The 18,254-nt window shown below is 35.3% G+C and overlaps 1 long non-coding RNA gene across 1 annotated transcript in view; it reads left to right on the forward strand.

Annotated features, from left to right (window-relative positions):
* The window catches only part of LOC125095425 (uncharacterized), a 39,360-nt gene extending 21,332 nt beyond the window's left edge, over nucleotides 1-18,028 (forward strand). The window contains exons 2-3 of the long non-coding RNA XR_007125877.1: nucleotides 9,457-9,525; nucleotides 17,870-18,028. This is a non-coding gene — a long non-coding RNA (uncharacterized LOC125095425). The remainder of the gene's footprint in view (nucleotides 1-9,456; nucleotides 9,526-17,869) is intronic.
* Nucleotides 18,029-18,254: the final 226 nt, after the last annotated feature.

Here is an 18,254-nt window from a genome sequence, read left to right on the forward strand (position 1 = left end):
ATATTTTTTGCCCTTCTAATTCTGAGTACCATCTCCTTGAATTCCATGACTCCCACCATACCACCACCTGACATGTACACAAAACCATAATTTTTTAAAATATCATTTTATTTAACTTACATGTAGCATATTAGTTTCAGAGGTAGAGTTCAGTGATTCATCAGTTGTATAGATGTAACACCCATTGCTCATTACATCACATGCCCTCCTTAATGCCCACCACCCAGTTGCCCCATCCCTCCACCCCTCCTGCAACCCTCAGTTTATTTCTACAATTAATAGTTTCTTGTGGTTTGTTCCCCTCTATTTTGTCTTGTTTTATTTTTTTCCTCTCTCTCCCTATGCTCCTTTATTTCATTTCTTAAATTCCACTTATGAGTAAAATCATATGGTAATTGTGTTTCTCTGATCTGACTTATTTCACTTAGCATAACACCCTCTACTTTCATCCACATCGTCACAAATGGCAAGTTCTTTCTTTCTTTCTTTCTTTCTTTCTTTCTTTCTTTCTTTCTTTCTTGATGGCTGAGTAATATTCACAATATATATACTACATCTTCTTTATCCATACATCTGTGGATAGACACCTGGGCTCTTCCCATAGTTTGGCTATTGTGGATGTTGCTGCTATAAACATTTGGGTGCACGTGATCCTTCAGATCATTATTTTTGTATATTTGGGATAAATGCTGGGTCATAGGGTAGCTCTATTTTTAACATTTTGAGGACCCTCCATACTGTTTTCCAGAGTGGTTGTACCACCTTGCATTCCCACCACCAGTGTAAGAGGGTTCCCCTTTCTTTACATCTTTGCCAGCATCTGTCACAAAACCACAATTTTATGTATCTATTCCAACCCAGAACACAAGTGCTCAGAAACAGCATAAATAATTTATAAATTAAATAAAACAACTAAAAGAAGATAAACAGTCTCAGAATGTAGCATAGAAGAAAAAAGAAAAAGGAACAAGGGAAATCATGTAACATGTTTTTAAGAAATTATTATGGAAAAAATTGAACTATTTGAAATATTTAGTTTTCTATTAAAAATCAAGGAAAGGAAAGTAATTATGATACTTTCATAATGATTTCTACTTAAATAAGGATTAAATTAGTGGATGATGTAGAGGCAAATACTAAGGATAGTAGAGAGGAAGAAAAAAATTCTGACTGATTAAATAAAGGATATGACACTGTTGAAGGTTTGTAAGGTTATGCCATATTTCAAATCTGGTTGTTTCCTTTAATTTCAATATGCAGGGCATATTAATTTTGACAAATAAAACAAGGATCAAAAATCACTTTCACAAGCACATGCATGATAAATAATAAATATTGTAAATGATTATCAAAAGGTTTGATGTCAATACAAAAGACACACCCACTTATAAAGTTCTCTGATCTACTGACAACTCTTTCAGAAATTTAGAGATCTACCCCATTCCTAGCAGCATAAGATTCCATAGTAATCTAATTTCTTACCACAATATATTCATTGCCTATTCTCATCTGCAACTACTTGATAGACTGTCATATTGTTATAAAATATTGATGGCTACACCAAGAAAATTATCTACATATTACTCATAAGCTAACAATAGGTTAGCAAAAATTTATATGATTTTTTAAAAAAATAATGTGTTTAAATCTAAGATATTTTGTAGTTGCCATAAATTTTTTGAAATGGTAATAAATAACTCAAATAAGCTAAAACCTACTTTCAATTATTAGGTCTAACAAAATAAAGCTAGTATCCATTTCAATAAATTATATATGAGAGTCTTATGACTAATAGTTATTGAATCCATGATATTCTAATAGCTGATTTGTTGACATAATGAGTAGTTTTTTCACAATTGACATTTTCATTATTAAAGTATAAAAGCAACTTGAGCAGAAAGTATAATGTAGACTATTTGTAAATTCATTTAAATTTAATCTCACACATTTCAATGAAAACTTGTAAATGTGTTTAGATTAGTTGCTATAGCATACATCAGAACTGCTCTCAGTTAAGAGACTTAACTAATCCACTTTTGGTTTGTCTGTCTTTACTGGAAGTGTTGGAAAACTAAAAGTTAAATTTCCCATCCACCACTGAAGGAAAGCCAAGCCATGCCTGTGCAAAATTCACTAGCACGAATATAAATGCAACAAAGCCAAGGAAGAGTGGGGAGGAGAGAATTCCCATGGGTCCTGGCATATTGAGCTCCTTCAGCTCTAAGCTGCCTCTTTTCAAAATTCCATGTTACGTGAAACAAACTAATTTTACAAGTTGTTATTTGTCATGTCTTTGGTTATTTGAAGTCAAATGTCCTATGGAATAGTAAAGCTACTGTGCATTTTTAAAATAATATGTACCAACTTAAATATTATTAGAATGTACACATTTTCACAGATTTGTCACTGTCACAAATTGAGATCGGAATGGTTAAACAATCTGCCTAAATTTATATGGCCAGAAAAATGACAGGCTGGATTTCTACCCATAATTATGATCATCCTTGTTCTTTCCATGACATTCCCACTTCCTCTGACTCTTGTTAATTCAGAACAGGTTTAAAAATTGTTGTTTTCCTCTCTTACTGCCAGTAGCCAAAATAATATTTTAAATATATTTACTTGTCTGTTTGTTGTTCTTTACACTCTTATTTTGAAAGAAAATAAAAACATTTTCCCATAAATAATTATATTTTAATGTGCTAGCTTCCCACACTAACCTATCCTGTGAAGACTGATGGTGGGATGAACTTAACAGTGGAGGGAAAATACATATCATGGCCTAAGCTCAAAGAGAAATCTCTGATGAGAGCCATTTCTTCTAGTATATAGGTTTCCACCAAATATTCCCTCATTCTATGCCTATTTGGTGAGCACTGTAATGTGTCCGATGTTGTGCTATATCCTGGGGATATATACAAAGCAGAGATTCCTCCCTGGAGGTGCTTATAGTGTACCTTTTTACTCATGAACAGTAGCATGAAAGGATCAAAACGTCTAGAAAAGTTTTTGTATCTTATGCTTTTACAGTGGCTCCTACTTGAGCATCGCATGGTAGGTAAAATCTAAGCCAATTCTTCCCTCCCAGCTCTCCATGGAGCTGTGTCTAATCAAAGGAAGACATGCCTGTTAAGAAGATGTTGCTAACCCATGTGCCTGCCTACATCCTACTAGAAGGAGTGCCATTCCTTAATTTATAAAGACCAAGAAAGTAGTAGGATCATTTGTATATCAGCACATGGAAAGGACACCCATCTTTTTCTGGCTGGTCAAGGAGGCTTACTTCAAGTCACTGTTAAGCACCTCATCTTTCCAGACAGTAAGTGTTCTTCGTTCTTGGATCAAAAGGATAAAGAGCTGTCCAGAGTAAGAGACATACATATGTGGCAACACAATAAAATGTGTACAAGCAAATTGAATTCAGGAAACTGAGTGTAGGACACAGGATAGTGAAAAGGCTGCAAATATACACAGGAATAAGATCTTGAAGGCCTCATGTCCCATAGCTAGAATGTTATGAATGTACAGTTTATACTGAAATGAAAGGATAGATAACCATACCATAAGTTAGGCATTTACTCATAAGAGGAATGACCTTACATATTTTAATTTACTGAATCAGAGTATCACCTCAAAGACCAAGAAAACAATAGTGATACAGAAAAGAAAGTCTCTGTTTTCAAAATGAAACTGTAATTTATCATTTTGATATTATAAAATAAAATGGATCACAATTTGGAAAGAACTGCAGAGCTCAGGTAATCAATAATTTTTCAAATTTATAATGCATGATGCACATTCATGCATGGGTAAAATCTATTTAATGTGCAAGGTAGCCTAATAAATTTTAAAGTAGCAGAGCACATAAAGTTTATTGGTGATATTTAAATTTTTACAGTGCAATGTACATTTAAGAAATCACCACATGTTGAGTTTTGGTGTAGCATCAAAGACTATCCACAATTATCTGAAAAGGCTATTACAATACTCCTCTAACTCTTAATCTCATAAAACAAGCTGAGGGTTGCTGGGGGAGGGGGTGTGTGGAGAGGGTGGTTGGGTTATGGGCATTGGGGAGGGTATGTGCTATGGTGAGTGCTGTGAAGTGGTAAGCCTGACGATTCACAGACCTGTACCCCTGTGGCTAATAATACATTATATGTTAATAAAAATAATTAATAAAAAATAAAATACTCCTCTGATTTCCAATTATGCATCAGTGTGAGGCAGTATTTTTTGAGATACATCAATCAATACAAGATTTAGTACTACATTGAAAGTCAAAATGTATGAAAATCTAGTTGCCTTCTGTTATCGGATGCAAAAAGAGATTTGCAAAAATGCAAAATACTTTTTCTATTTTCACTAACTTTTCTGTATCTTGGAAAATAGTTTTTTTTTCCATAAAAAAAATGTTATGCTAGCATGTAGTGAAATTATCACTGTTTTTAAATGAATAAACAAATATTTTTAAACTTTCTCAGTTTTAACTACCTATTGAGTAATATTGATAGATATAATCAGCATGAACAAAGTCCTTGAGTCCCTCAATTTATTTTGACAGCTTTATGGAAGTATTACTGGTCTATAATGATCTGCATATATAAATAAGTACAATTTGAGCAATTTGACATAAGCATCATCACAATTAAGATAACACCCATACTCATCACCATAAAAGACTCCTCATTCCCCTTTGTAATCCTTTCATCCCTTTCCAGGTCTGCTTTTTGTCAATCTATATTAATTCTTTTCTGTCTTCTGCTGTATATTAAACCAGCTCTAATGTTTTAAGCAAGACATTGTTTTGATATCTGTGAGTCTCAAAACAAAAATAATAATTTCAGCTCTCTTGCATCAGAGATTCTGTAAAGATCAGCTGACGCAGTATTATTTCTGTTTCTTTCTTTCTTTCTTTCTTTCTTTCTTTCTTTCTTTCTTTCTTTCTTTCTTTTAGGATTTATTTATTTATTTGATACTGAGTCACCTAGGAGCCCTGAAGCAATATTATTTTTATTTTAATCTTTTGATAACTGGGAACTGTCACCAATTATAACCGTCAAACACTCAGATGGCATATACATGGATGAAGTTTAGAATCAGGGAATTACAGAATTGTTGTATAGTGAAGGTCAGTTAACTCTGGACCATAGAGATTATCTTGTCCATTGGGCTTTCTTTTGATACTATAGATAAAACGAAACCATTTCAGCTGTAAGATTAAATGACCTCAATATTTCAAATTATTGTTACAAAAACCAGAAGAGAATCAAATCACTATTATGAAATTTGAAAGGAAAGAATGACAATATCTGTCTTTACTAGTTAGGATAAAGATCAGGAAAAAGTGATATATAGCATCTTTGGAGAGCTAATTCTTGTGTTTTTGTTGATTATGACAAGCTCAGCATGATTCAATGCTCTGATCGTGCCACTGAAAATATTATCATAACATAGCATTAAATTGTGTTAATCAAAGTCTCATACCCAGATGAAGAAAGTTATTCATCTCATCTACTATGCAGTTCACACTTGGAATAATTTCTCTAATACTGTACATCACAATGTAAAACTGGCATTGGCGAATTAGCATGTGTTCAGAACAGTGAGGTGTCTGAAAACTCTGGCACATTAAGGGAGATGAAAGGAACTGGGGGATTTTAGGCTAGAGATAAAAAAGACTTAGGAGAGCCGTAATAGATGCTTTTAAATATTTGAGTAACTATTCTATTGGAGAAAGAATAAATTATATGTATTTTATATAACTTTCAGACGTCATTGGTATGCATTTATTAAAGTTTTAGTGAAGCAGTTGGAACTTCTTGGAGAGGAAGATCCTTGAAACGATGGATGATCTGCCATGATAGACTAGGTAGACAGATTACACAGTGAGATCACCCTTATTTGAAACCTTTGAGCAGCAGCTAATTCATTGTCTGTATCGGGTGTTTGGTTAGCACATGGGTTTGACAGTATCCGTAATTTGAAAAGGAAATTTAGGAAAAAAGTTAAAATGCAAATGATAAAGTTAGTCATCTGCTACATTTACATGAGCAACTGTCCATTAATATTATATGAAGAAATATGGGGACATGTAGGCCTAAAGCAGGACTATAATGGGATTCTTACTGAAGAATCTAAACAAATCTGAGACATCTGTTCAATATAGGCTCCATATAGGATGTTACCTAATTTACTTGATGACAGCATTTTGAGGGACTTTGAATATAAAGATAGATAAATAACTTTAGATTCAGAGTTAGTGATGAATAAATCATTTGAGGAAGATGCAGACATGGAAAGAAAAAGATAAACACTCACAGAAAGAGGTAACAAGAAAAGCTGAGTCCTAAGAGTGGCAAAGGAACTGAGGTGCAGACCCCTTTATATAATAAGAGAATTAAAAAATTGTATCACAGGATCTTCTGTTAGATCCTCATGTTAGATATGATGTCCTAAGTAATAATTTGTAATTTCAGTTTTCAGTAGCAGCTGTGCAGTCACTGAAATATTTTTCTTCGTTTTTACCCTCTTGAGTCACTTAATACTAATCCTGAAGTGACCTGAGCTTTCCTCTATTATGTGCAATCTAAGAAATCCTTTAGTATATATTTTTATGTACAAATGTTTAAATTAAGATATGTGGAATGGGATTTGCTAGGGGTTTTAGAAAAGGAGACGGAAGATCCAGGCTTTATCGGATGCATGAAAAAAAAATAATTTTTTCTGAACATCTTCTAACTCTATGACTCCCCACTCAACATTTTGTTCTCAACAAGTAGTTTTGTTATAGTTAGACCTTCTGCGAAAAATTACTCCTTAACAATGTATTTACAAATGCGGCCCATGGACTACTTATATTGGAATCACCAAGGATATTTGTTGAAAATACATATTCCTATGGTTAATACCATTGAATCAGATTCTATGGAATCCTAATCTCTGGAGGTAAGTCCTAGGAGTCTGCATTTTAAGCAGTATGACTTCTATGCACATGAAATTTGAGAACTACTGCCTTAAATAGAAAGAATTTGCTGACCACTCAGCATGAATATGCTCTAGCTTCTACCAAGTAATGTTGATCCCTGAGTCCTAGTCCCTTTGTCTGGTGGTGGGTAACATGGGGGTTTCCTACTATGAATGTCTGGATTCTGTCTCCTGTTTCCTGGTTGCTGCTGTTGTGGAGTATTCCATCATATGTCTGGCCAATTCTTTACATTTCAATCCTTCTGGTTTATATATTCAGAGAGGTTTCATTTTTCCTGTTTGTGTCACCTGAAATCACCTCTAGGATGGCCAGTATTCTCAGGCATCACAGCCATTTGATCTCTTTAATCAAAAAGATACCTGCTTGGGTAAAGGCCATTTGAAAGAAACATTAGGAACATTTTTAAACTTTTTTTTTAAAGATTTTTAAAAGATTTTTTTAAAGACTTTTTTTTTTAAAGATTTTATTTATTCATATGACAGAGATCACAAGACAGAGGCAGACAGAGAGAGGGGGGGAAAGCAGGCTCCCTGCTGAGCAGAGAGCCCGATGCGGGGCTCGATCCCAGGACCTGGAGACCATGACCTGAGCTGAAGGCAGAGGCTTAACTCACTGAGCCACCCAGGCGCCCTAAGGAACATTTTTTAACTTTTAGTTTCTAGGAAGTTCTGAATATTTTCAATGGCTAGCCATTGATAAAAGCTATGCAAGAAAGGCAAATGGTAAAGCCAAAATTCATGTAGCTTTTTGACTTGGTTGTATACAACTCAAATCAGAGATTTGCAACTTTGAACAGGGGTAGATGTAATATTCTTCTCCTAGGTTCAGTGTCCAGTTCTTTCACACAATTATGTAATTTATCACTAATGCAAAAGGCTCTGTTTTTACACTGAAAACAGAGAGAGGTTCTTTATGAACATGAATGATAAATGGAAACATTTCAAAGTTATGAATAACTAATCAAAGTGGAGGCTATCTTGACATTTTATAAATCCTACAAAATGTCAAAGAACATTTAGTTTTCAAGTTAGATCTCAGAGTAGGTTGGAAGAGTTACTTATTTCCCATAAGTGCTATCATGTTTAAAGATTTTACTGTTATTTCTTTTAACTCGGGGAGGAAAAATATGAAAAATTTATTTTCAAATCGCTTCTACTTCATCAAGTTAAAGCAAACAGACTGTGAGAAATATAAAACATTGTTTTTTACAGGTTAAATTCCTGATTGTCCTGAGAAGGAGTAGGAACTACAGTAAAGACTTCTCTAGGGGAATCGAATGAACTCATTTGCTAAGAATATATTCATTCTTTGAAGAAAAATATTAATTTCTTTTCTTTCTGTAGTGAGTTCAATGGTAAAGTCACAAAGGTGAATAAGACATATTTCCTGTTCTGGGCAATTGACCAGTACCTTGAAAATATTAAGAAGGCCAACAGTGGTAATACAAATGAATACAAATGAAAGGATTAAGGTTTTTGTTTTCATTTGTTCTTTTTAGTTCTGTGGGAATGAATCAGAGGATAGAGACACACTGGCTGGAATAAGGAGGTAGTTTTGTTGGGTACTTTAGATAGTTTAGATAGTACTATTTGTATCTTTCATTCCCCAGCCATCTTAAGAAGTAGGTATCAAATGAACACATTTGGAGAGATTAAGTCATTTGCCAAAGGCAGTTTTCAAGTTCCCATTGTAGGTCATATGGCATTTCTTTGATCTCTAAATACTGGAGTGTTTCTCTTCTCCATATATACTATTCCCTACGTCAGCTTTTCTCACTTTTCATGGCTTTAAATACCATGCCATGACTGTGTTGACTACAGTCTTCTCTGTTCTTCATACTCAAGTATCCAACTGCCTGAATGACATTTACACTTGGGTGTATAATGGGTGTAGAATAGGCACTTAAATTTCATATATTCAAAATTGAACTTCCGATATCTCTCATATCTCAAACCACCTCCTTCTGTCCTTATTTGATTAAATATTAACTCCATCTTTCTCATTTTCCAGTCCCCAAACTTTGAATGGTTTTGATTTCTTTTTTTTGTAAAGCCCATATTCAAACTCCTTTGTCTCCTCAACATGTATATAGATTTTGAACACTTCTCAACATCTTTTTTCTCTGAGGTATCTTTTACCCTTTGAAGAGGCTTCCCTAGATCAATCGGTCTATCTATCTATCTATCTATCAATCTAATCTATCAACTCTCTATCTATCATCTATCTTCGTATTCAGGGCAGTTTCCTGCATATGTGACCTGTACAATCTCAAAGGGTCCCAAGTTCAGAAGGACCTATGTTTGATTTAATGTTCTGGTGTCACCATCTTGAAATTCATCAAAATTTTATCTTTGGACTTGTGTTTTGTAAGTGAATCCAATGGAACAATGAAATATCCATATCAGCAGAAGAAGAAAAGTGCTATACGTATGTTTGCTGTTAATCCTTGTCACCCCATTCACATATAGGTTTTGTGATGTCCCATGAGTACAGAATTCTTTTGGAATCACAATGCATGAAGTTCAGTAAGACTTAAAGTAAGTACAGAAGAAGGATGTTATGTCTATGACTCTTTAAATGGGACTGCTGACAGCCTTGAGAGGCCACACTTTAATTTGTTTTTAGTACAGAAAGAAGGTAACAGTGTTCAAAGAAACATGAACAGCTAAAGACTCCTAACATATTCTTTCTTAGTCTTGTCACTTCCCTGTATTAGCCAACCACTTATAAAAATGATGACATTGATGGGGCGCCTGGGTGGCTCAGTGGGTTAAGCCGCTGCCTTCGGCTCAGGTCATGATCTCAGGGTCCTGGGATCGAGCCCCGCATTGGGCTCTCTGCTCAGCAGGGAGCCTGCTTCCTCCTCTCTTTCTGCCTGCCTCTCTGTCTGCTTGTGATCTCTCTCTGTCAAATAAATAAATAAAATCTAAAAAAAAAAAAAAGTTTATAAGTTAAGTTAACTTATAAAAAAAAAAAGAAAATGATGACATTGAGAAAAAAATTGAAAATATTGGGGCAACCCATAGCTCTTTTGCCTTTTAACAGTGACTTATTAATGAGCAAACCAAATTTAGAGAGTATTGATTGAATATACCTGTATCAAAAAGTAAAATATACCCAGTTGAGTTACTGTGTGACTTTTCCACCATTATGGTAAGAACAACATACACATGTATGTCCCAATCATGAAATATGAACTGGGTGATTTCAGTAATTCCACCTATTTATGAAATGCTGTTATTTGCACTTAAAACTGACTTTGTGCAACACAAATATGAACAGTAATGGTGCTATTTTCCTTGCTTTTTAAATGAGTCCCTGCATTTCCATTTTGCACTAGACATTACAAATTACATAGTGGGCATTGATAACCATATCTGTGTTTGTATATATTATATGCTATAATATATAAATAATCATTTCAACTAAATTTATAATAAATAAAATTCAATAATTGACATACGTTAATACTGTAAATACATATCCAATATATAAACATACACATGCGCACACACACACACACACACACACACACACACACACACACACATATCTTCCTTCATTGCCATGTTGTAGTCCAAACCCTGCGTTGTGTGAATATACTGTGGTACGTTTAACCATTCCACTTGTTGATGGACATTTGGGTTGTTTCTAGTTTTTGACTATAAAACAGAAGTTCTCTATAACATTCATGTACCATTCTTTTGTAAACATAAATATTTTTTTCTTTGATAAAAATCTGGTAGTTTAATTGTTCAGACATAGAGTAGATACATGTTTACATTCATAATAAACCTTCAAACAGGTCTCTAAAGAAGTAGTACTGTTTTACACTCCCATGAGCCATGTATGTGGAATGTTCAGTTACTCTAGATAGTTGCAAACATTTAATAGTATCAGTATTTTATATCCTGGCAATTTTAGTGGGTAACAAATGTCATCATTTTGTGGTTTAATGTGCATTTTCCTGATGTCTGTGGAGCACATTGGCATTTGTAAATCTTCTATGCAGTATATCTTTATGACTTTCATAATTTTTTATTAGATTGTTCTCTTATTGGGATAGACTTGTAAAAATTCCTCACATATGCTGCATAAAAATTATTGGTCAGATATATGTATTATGAATATTTTCTTTCTGTCTGGTTTATTGATTGAGTGCTGGCTATGTGAAAAGTCTTTAAGCATTGTGAGATGAATGATTCCACATTTTTTCCCTCAACAAGCATACAATTACTGGCGCTAAAGTGAAGGCCTGCTAGAAATTTTTTAGGTAAATTAGTAAATATTTTTTTGTTTCTTTAGGAGAGTGGACACCTTGTAAAGGCTGTCTCGAGTTCTGAACATTGACACAATTCTTGATTATGTTTAATGCTTGCGATTGTGACCGAGCTTCTGACTTCCGATTTTCACATAGTTTCTATTTTGGAGTTCACATCAAAAAATTTAAAACTTCTTATCTCATAATGAATTTTGTATCCATTACATGCAATATTTCTGTAGTTTTCGTTCATTTATTTGCATAGTGATGAACCTATATACATTGGAATCTCTTGACATCTGCCAAAGACAAGTGCGTGCTGGTTTCTACACTTAGATATAAACTAAAACAAAGAAAATTTTACATTGAATTTATTTATTTACCTCAGAGATGACAGATTAAGTAAGGATCATAGGTACTAAAGTCTAGCCACCAATGAAAGAATATACTTCACAGTTACTCATGGTGGTCTATTTTTTCTTTCCTGGGAATTGTATGATTTTTACTGGCAGTAATACTAAGAAGATGCTTTGTTTCCCAAGATGGATGGTTATCTGAGTAATAGAAAAAAAAGTATTTTTTAATCCCATCTAAAAAATGATCTTAGTTGTTCCATTCAAACTTGTTTTTAAACAAGATTTCAAAAGTGATAATCAAGAGCTCTCATATGAACAAAAAAGCATTCCCTTTTAACCACAGGGGAAATAAATAAATTATGCCATTCAGTGAAGTGTGAACCCAGAATGTAATTAATAGCATTACCATTTAAATGGCAACTTTGTTGGATATTTTACTGGAAATTTATCTCAACAAAAATAGTCAACATCACTTCTGATTATAGGTTATTAAATGTGTCTATTACACCTGCATGCTTATTTTCATTAAATAGGTACACAGCTTCTAATTTTGTATCTGCAAAAAGTATCTAGGAAATGGATGGTTATATTTTATATTTGAGGTATCTAAGTAAGATATCTTTATTTCCCTCAGAAATCACATTTCATCTCTCTTGTTACTTATTTATTTTTTACCAAAGTTTCATTTTAAGAAACTGTATGCATGTTTGATCAATACTGACTTTGTATTAGGGTGTCATAGTGAAAAGTTTGAGCTCTAGATTCAAACACTGGGTTCAATTTGACTTGGCCATCTCTTAGCTTTATACCCTGGTCAAGATTTAACTTCTTTATTCCTCAGTTCCTTACCTCTAAAACAGGGATATTGAATATAGTTATCTTGTAGAAATATTTTGAGGTTTAATTTTAAATGCACAAACACACTAAATTAGTTTGTGTATATGTGCATGTATGTTTATAATGAATTAAAAGATGGTTTAAAAATCCATTCACCTAAAGTAAAAAAAGATTACTGAATACCCTTGGGCTGAAGGAGAAATTGGAACTGCCATTATCTTATACTTAGAATTTAACATAATGAAAATTTATGTTTTATAAGCAAGGGAAAAAGGCAAACCTGATTAGAGATTTGGTAAAGAAGATCAGCAATGATTCACAAAGAAGTGCCATTGACTTAAAAGAATATGAAAACGCTCTCAAAAATTCACAATTAGTCAAAGAAAGTCAAACATTAGTGAAATATTTCTGTACACATTTAGTAAGTAAAAACTAGAAAATTAGATAAAAACAACATTGACAAGGATGTAAACGATAAATTTTAAAAATCTTATAATGGGAACATAAGCTGGATCAGCTATTTTGGAATGTAATCTGTCTATATTTAATGAGCCTAGATATGTATCTTCTAATGACCCTCAAAAATGAGTTCTAGGGACGCCTGGGTGGCTCAGTTGGTTAAGTGGCTGCCTTCGGCTCAGGTCATGATCCCAGCATCCTGGGATCGAGTCCCACATCGGGCTCCTTGCTCAGCGGGGAGCCTGCTTCTCCCTCTGCCTCTGCCTATCACTCTGTCTCCCTGTGCTCATGCTCTCTCTCTCTCTAACAAATAAATAAATAAAATCTTGAAAAAAAAAATGAGTTCTAAGTATACATCCTAAAGAAATTCTTGTACAGGACAACAAATGTCCATGTTGAAAATAATAATAGGATAAATAAATAAATAATGTGTTATTGTGGGCACTATGAAATATTGAGTATTAGTGAAAAACAACAAAAATTGTGCATGCAGTATCCAATGCTTTTAGGACCTTTTGACAGCCAGAGTTACTGATATCCCTGTTAAGGGAAAGGTCTACAAATGCCAAAGAAAAAGCCACTCCATGAGTAAAGAGGGTAAATCTGGTCCAGTAGTCTGATACCTAAATTTGATCAATTCACTGGGTATGGAAACTATTCTTATCCCTGAGTACCTAAATTTGATCAATTCACTGGGTATGGAAACTATTCTTATCCCTGAGTATTTTTGTCATTGTGTAAGGGCTAATTTTGATTTCATCCTTACCTTGCTTTGAGGAAAATGGACAAACATTGCTGTGCAATTAAAAAATGAAGCTCCTCTGGGAATATTAACATGAAGCAATCTTGGCAGAATTTTTACACCGAAGGAATGAAAACCCACCTTGACTAACAAGGTTGTAATTTCCGCATGGCCAAGATGCATCCTGGAGGATCTTTGGATTGAATCTAATCCAGGAACACTGGAGAACAGTTCAGTTTGAGTGCACTAAGCAAAACTAGAGGGCACACTAATGCTTCAGTGCTTTCTTTTTTAAAAATAAAATTTAAGAAAAAGGTAAATGCTTTTATAAATACCATAAGCAGATGTTGCAAAGAACAGCAGATCCTAGTAATTAAATAAGCAATAGGCTCCATTTCCTCTCCACCTATCTTTAAATTTTTTAACTGACCATTTCTGTTTTTGACAATGACCGACAGAATGTTTAGAACTAAATTTATAGGTCATCTACTGCCAATGTATAGATCAATTTTGTTCATTAGTTTAGCTTATTTTTGACATTATTTTATCTAATTATTTTAGATCATCTTCCACCTTCAAAAAATCCACTTCAAAATTTTAATATCTTCTCTTATTTCACGCTTCTCCCCAAATCATCTTAAGTCTTATCTAGAATAAGGCAGAGCATAGTAAAACATGAAAATAAATAATCCAATTAGGATCTAAATAAGAAAATATAAAACTACTTTAAGAATTGCCTGCTACCAAGGAAACAAAAGCAAAATGAATTTTTGGCTCTTCAACAAGATCAAGAGCTTCTGTGAAGCAAAGGAAACAGTCAACTAAACAAAGAGGCAACCCACGGAATGGGAGAAGATATTTGCAAATGACAGTACAGACAAAGGGCTGATATCCAAGATCTATAAAGAACTCCTCAAACTCAACACACACAAAACAGATAATCATGTCAAAAAATGGGCAGAAGATATGAACAGACACTTCTCCAATGAAGACATACAAATGGCCAACAGACACATGAAAAATGTTCATCATCACTAGCCATCAGGGAGATTCAAATCAAAACCACATTGAGATACCACCTTATATCAGTTAGAATGGCCAAAATGAACGAGACAGGAAACAACATGTGTTGGAGAAGATGTGGAGAAAGGGGAACCCTCTTCCACTGTTGGTGGGAATGCAAGTTGGTGCAGCCACTTTGGAAACAGTGTGGAGATTTCTTAAGAAATTAAAAATAGAGCTTCCCTATGACCCTGCCATTGCACTACTGGATATTTACCCTAAAGATACAGATTTAGTGAAAAGAAGGGCCATCTGTACCCCAATGTTCATAGCAGCAATGGCCACAGTCACCAAACCATGGAAAGAACCAAGATGTCCTTCAATGGACGAATGGATAAAGAAGATGTGGTCCATATATGCTATGGAGTATTATGCCTCCATCAGAAAGGATGAATACCCAATTTTTGTATCTACATGGATGAGACTGGAAGAGATTATGCTGAGTGAAATAAGTCAAGCAGTCAATTATCATATGGCTTTGCTTATTTATGGAGCATAAGGAATAACATGGATGACATAGGGAGATGGAGAGGAGAAGGGAGTTGGGGGAAATTGGAAGGGGAGATGAACCATGAGAGACTGTGGACTGTGAGGAACTAACTGAGGGTTTTGGAAGGGAGGTGGGTGGGAGGTTGGGTGAGCCTGGTGGTGGGTATTGTGGAGGACACATATCGCATGGAGCTGGGTGTGGTGCATAAACAATGAATTCTGGAACACTGAAAAGAAATTAAAAAATAAATAAATTTTTATTTAAAATTGACTGCTACCAGTTATAGAATGAATAAGTCAAAAAAAGCTAGCTACATCTGTGGTGTGCATGGCATGGAGTACAGAGCTATTGAATCACTATTTGTACACCTGAAACTAAAGTATTTATTGTGTCAACTATACTTCAATAAAAAAAGAATTTATAACAGAGAGGATTTACTCTAAGGAATTGATTGTATGGGGGGTGGGGATGCAGACAGAATGGGGAGGTAACGGATATTAACAATAGTAGGGAGTCATTATTACCTGTAGTTTGTTGAGACAAAGGGAGGAGGACAATATTTAAGTGTAGAGTTCAGTACTGTCCGACAGAGGCTGGAATCCAGTAGGGCTTTCTGGTGGGAGCTGTTGGAGGAGAAGCTGAGGCAAGGGAAGGGGAGATATACTCTGGCTTCTTCTGATCCCTCATTAATAGAACGTAGTGAATCTAGGAAATGCAGCCTGTGAACAGAGCAGAAGTCAGGAAGGGCAAGGAATAGATGTGAGGGCAAACAAACCAAGATCATCTTGACCATTTGATAAAAACCCCTTCAATATTTCTACAAATTATTCTTTTTGCATTTCTCTCTTATATATAAACAAATAACAATGAAAAAAAGGTCCCCGGCATTGGATATATTCCATGAAGAGTTCCCTCCATATTTGACCTAGTATCTGGTATTTATAGACTGCCTTCACTGAGGAAAAATAAATCATGTATGGAACAATAAGATGGAGAACCAGAGAGGAGGAATCATCCTGGTTATACCATGTTGACCTTACTAACCCACCTCGGTTAGTTAACAGCTAGTCCTGGGTAGTTACCCTGGAGAAAAAAGCCGATTTATTTATAAAATCAAAATGAACTTGAACAGCTCCAGGGCCAAGCAATCCTATTGTGAAACATGTACAGAAGAGCCACAGAGGAAGAGAAGTTGTGTCCTTACCAATTTACAGAGGGGCATCTCAGGAGGCCTGAACTGGGCACTCACTGGGGATGGCATCAATGTTTTGGGTAGCAGTGTTCAAAAATCCAGTAGGGAATGGCCCAGGGAGGGATAGTAGAAAGAGCAGTTGCTTGAGGGTAGCTATGGCAACAGTCTTGATACAGCAGCAAGTAGGTGGTTTGGGCAGTATTTCTGGCCCAGTAGCTTGCAGGTGACATGAGCTCACCCAAAGTCACACAGATATGAACTGGACAGATTTGTGGGTATCATACTACCGAGAACCATAAAGGGTCTGAGAGCTGACACTGTTTCTCAGTTAATAAGTTAGATCACCACAGTTTTGTGAAGGCTGGCAGAAGACCTGGGACTCATGGGTGGGAAACAAAAGACTTCATTACTCTGGGCACTACAGTCACCATGAGCTTTGAGGTCACATCCTTTCCCCTTTTCTCCTTAAATACCACAGGGGGTGGACCAGATGTGGGCGTGCAGGGAGTGGCTTTGTGTCACAGCCAAGTACTCCTGGCTTAGCAACCCCAATCTTTTCAAGGGAGCTCCTGGCCAACCTGTCCAACCTTCATACTGAAGGGAGACATTGTTTTGATTATTATGATCAGGAAACAAACCTCTCACTGCTCTAGAAGGAGACACTATCTTTCAATTCGCTTTGCTATACGAACATCCTTGATAAGACAACCTCTAGCATAGATGTCAAGGCCTTTTGTTCAGGAGACACGAACTATGGAGAGTTATCTCCCAAAAGGCATGACACCTCAAGGCTGGCCGTGAGGGGCCAGAGGGGCTGGGGATATTAGAATCTTCTCACTTGTATCTGTAAGCTTAAGACTACCACACAATACTTACAAAGGTGGCCGTGCAATGCAGTTTTTAAATTTTTCATTTCTTTGGATTAACACTAATTTTTCTTCTCTTAACATGGAATCAGTTCTGAATATAAAATATAAAATAAATCTAAATAGTAATCTATGGAGGAAAGTGAGCAAATAAATGGACAAATTAATGCAGCATGTTCTTTTTGCCCTTTGAACAATTAATATGCCTAGTCACTGAAGAGACTGGGCAATCAGACGTGACAGTTTGTAGAGAAATTTCAAGTAGGAGATGAATTTTCTAGCACTTAATCCTTTGCTTTTTCTTGAAAGTGCTGGTCAGGGAAGGAAAGCATTGGTAGTGGTAGCAGAGCCCTTGTTTAAAAGTACATCCAGGACTGCAGAGACTGGTAAGGAAGACTGAGTGTGAAGCTTCCACAGGCTTTTGAGATGCCAATGATGGGCAGTAAATCCCCCTCTGAGAAAGGTGGCTGTTTTATTTGTGGGGGGGAAAAGAAGTAAAAAGGAAAAGAGCCCCTTCAAAATGTTTTTGGTTATAAACAGGAACAAGTTATGATTGGCTCAAATCGGTGAGTGGTAAAAATGTCTAAGCCTGCTAATGATTTTTTTTTTCTTTTAGCAAAATGATTCATTTGGATTTTGGAGGGATTAGGATGACACAAATTTGGGGATCCTGGAAATGGGAACCAAGAGTAAGGGGAGCTGGAATTTCTGGTTTGAGAATCAATTAGGAGGTTGGGGCTACATGGAGAGAGGACTTCTAGACAGTCCTCTGAAGGTACAGGTAAGGGATAGGAAAAATAATACTGCACAGCATTCACTTTTTTTTAAAGTGAGGTTCATTGAAGTCTAATTTACATTTAGCAAACATCCTTCTTTTTAGTTCTATAGTTCTATGAATTTTGATAAATGTCTATGGTCAAGTAAACATCACCACAAAATATCTGACATTTCACTCCATAAACTTTCAGGTCTCTTTATGGTCTATTCCCTTCCCCTACCCT

Source organism: Lutra lutra, chromosome 3, assembly GCF_902655055.1.
Source record: "Lutra lutra chromosome 3, mLutLut1.2, whole genome shotgun sequence".
Taxonomy (NCBI): Eukaryota; Metazoa; Chordata; class Mammalia; order Carnivora; family Mustelidae; genus Lutra; species Lutra lutra.